This window comes from Solanum dulcamara, chromosome 12 (assembly GCF_947179165.1).
Source record: "Solanum dulcamara chromosome 12, daSolDulc1.2, whole genome shotgun sequence".
Lineage (NCBI taxonomy): Eukaryota > Viridiplantae > Streptophyta > Magnoliopsida > Solanales > Solanaceae > Solanum > Solanum dulcamara.
This window is the reverse complement of record NC_077248.1, coordinates 35,492,890-35,495,628: the sequence shown is the minus strand read 5'-3', so window position 1 is coordinate 35,495,628 and position 2,739 is coordinate 35,492,890. Positions and strand designations below refer to the sequence as shown.

The 2,739-nt window shown below is 39.4% G+C and overlaps 1 pseudogene; it reads right to left on the bottom strand.

The window, feature by feature from the left end:
• Positions 1–670: 670 nt before the first annotated feature.
• LOC129877930 (5S ribosomal RNA) lies at positions 671–790 on the bottom strand (annotated as a pseudogene).
• Positions 791–2,739: the final 1,949 nt, after the last annotated feature.

Sequence of the window (2,739 nt, the reverse complement as noted above, 5' to 3'; positions counted from 1 at the left end):
ATCATTGGTAGAACCCTAAGGGATGGGTGCCTACCACAAGGGGTGAATACAATAAGAGAGTAGGACTGAGCAAACTAAGGACCTTGTAAAGGGTAGTAGAGTCACGTTTGGGTAAATATTTAGATATGGTAACAACATCATTGGCCTCTGATATAGTGAAAATATAAGTAGCAAGGAGAAACAATAGAAAATATCTTATGGTAATAAATGAGGAGACCAAGGCGTACGTAAAGGAAAAAAAGAAAAGAGTAGGAAAAAAATAGCGTTGGCACGAGAAAGTTCTAGTGTGAAGTCGATATGTAAAGCAAGATAGGCCGGGAAATGAAAAGATTATGTCTATCTTAATAGGTTGTATCATAATAGTTATGCAACCTATGGATATGTATATTTTGAGTATAGGGTCAAATGAGAAGTATACGAGAAAAGGAGCTAGGATGTTTTGGATACATTACAGAGAGATGTCAAGATGGGTTAGACCAAACTACTAAGATGGGGTGAGTACTAAGGGAAAAATATGACCTATCCGTGGTTGAACCAACAATCTATCCCGATGTCGAGTGTAAGAAAGGGGAGGAGAGGGTAAGGTAAAACATGAAGACTAGAAAGAAGACGCTAAGGTAAATCTTGGGCTAGGTTGAGTGCCTTCGCACATTATTGCAAGTATTGCAATGGAATGTGACACGAGGACTTCCTTGGGGGGTCACCCATCCTAGTACTAATCTCGCCCAAGCACGTTTAAATTTGAAGTTCCGGTGGGATTCGGTGCGTTAGTGCTGCTATGATGGCATGAGATGGAAGAATCTAAAATAGCGGTGAATCAACGACACAAGATTATGTACCTACAATGTTATAAGTTACGTTAAGGGAATTATAAAAGGACTTAAGAAATGAAAGAAGGATTAGCTGATTACTAACAGATGGCGCACTTGTATGCCATAGTTTTTCAACATAATACCAGTAAATGATAGGCAAACCACGGAATGGCTATACATGTCATTGTGTGAGGGGACTTCAACACAACTTGATAGCCGACTCTGATGGGCAAAAAGTAAACCCCAAAAAGGTGAGGGTACCAGTTGATGTCATCTAAAGAAGGCAAAAAGTAATATATGAGGTTGAAGATTCCACAATACGAACTTGGCTACAAGACTCACTTTGCACTCCCTGGACAGATAATTCTATAAGGAATGTTATCCGTATATTAACAAGATCAACACATGTTCCTCCAATCAAAGACTACCTGCTCAGCCGAGATGGTGTGAAATTATAGGTCAAGAGGGTGGTAGGACCTTACAGAGTTTCCATAGCTATTGTCCTAGATGAAGGAGCCAAAGTTACAGTTAACTACCGAAGATCAATTTAAGAAGAAATTGGGAAGATAGATAGGTCTTTGTACACCATTTTACCCATTAGATTGATGGACAGACTAAACTTACTTGCTAAACGTTAGATGATATGTTGGGGACCTATACGGTTGACTCTAAAGGTATCTCGGATAATTGCTTACCACCTATCAAAAGTACACACGATATTAACTATCATTCTAGTATCCAGATGGCCTTGTACGAGACTTTGTATGGCAGATAGTGTAGGTCGCTAATTGATTGGTTTAATGGTAGTAAAACACGACTAATATGCCTAGCTGTGGTTCAATAAGTAGTATAGAAGGTGAAGTTTATTCAGGAGAGATTATTAGCATCTCCGAGTCGACAGAAGTCATACGCGGATAATCGATATTGATCTCTAGAGTTTCAAGCTATAATTAAGCACTTTCAAAAGTGTCATCCATAGATAAAGTGATGAGAGCCAATAAGAAAGAGGACCTTAGTCTGAGATGCATTGGCTCTTATCAGACCATCCGCCAAATAGGCAAGATTGCCTGTGAGTTGGACTTATCGGCAGATCCGGAAGCAGTACATCCAGTCTTCTAAGTATCGATGCTTCACAAGTGTGTTGGTGATACATCCTGAGTATATCCCACAAAGGAGTTATCCTACGAGAAGCAATCGGTCGCCATCCTGGATCGGCGGAGTAGAAGGTTGTGAATTAAGGGTGTAGCTTCCATCAAGTTGTTATGGAGAAATGAGAGTCACGAATAAATGACTTGGGAAACTGAAAGAGAAATGAAGCACAAGTATCCGTAGCTATTCTCTACATCTACAGGTAATCCCAACCTTTGGAACTCTGATATTGATTACTCGATGAAAGTATGTGTTATTGCGATGGAACAGAGAAACTCTCTATATAGTCAGTATAAGATCTTTAGGAGGGTTTTGGTACACATTCGAGGATGAATTTTCTAATGGGGGAATGATGTTACACCCCGTACTTTTGTACCTTGGAAGGTTTTTAAGCTTCTTAAGTATCTTCAAAGGTTCTTACGTGTTTGGAAGGATTCTTAAGTTTCTTAAAGCTTCTCAAGCTTCTTAGACATTACCATGGGAGCCGGATATCCCATAACGCTATCAAACAACTCTAAGTAAGGGAGAATGTGACACCTCGTGATAGGGAAGATTGGAAATAGTGTTGTAAGAATCTAGAAGAAGTTGGAGACCAAAATAATAAGTCGTAGGACTCGACTTACTTACGTAAGCTACCAACTTGGAAATCTTACATAATTAAGCTAATTGAGTATGTACCAATCTTACGTAGCAAGGATTACATAGGTTTGTTAAGTAAGACAAGATTACGAACCACGAGAAGAAAAAGAGAGTGACACGTAGAAGTATGAGAGAGTGC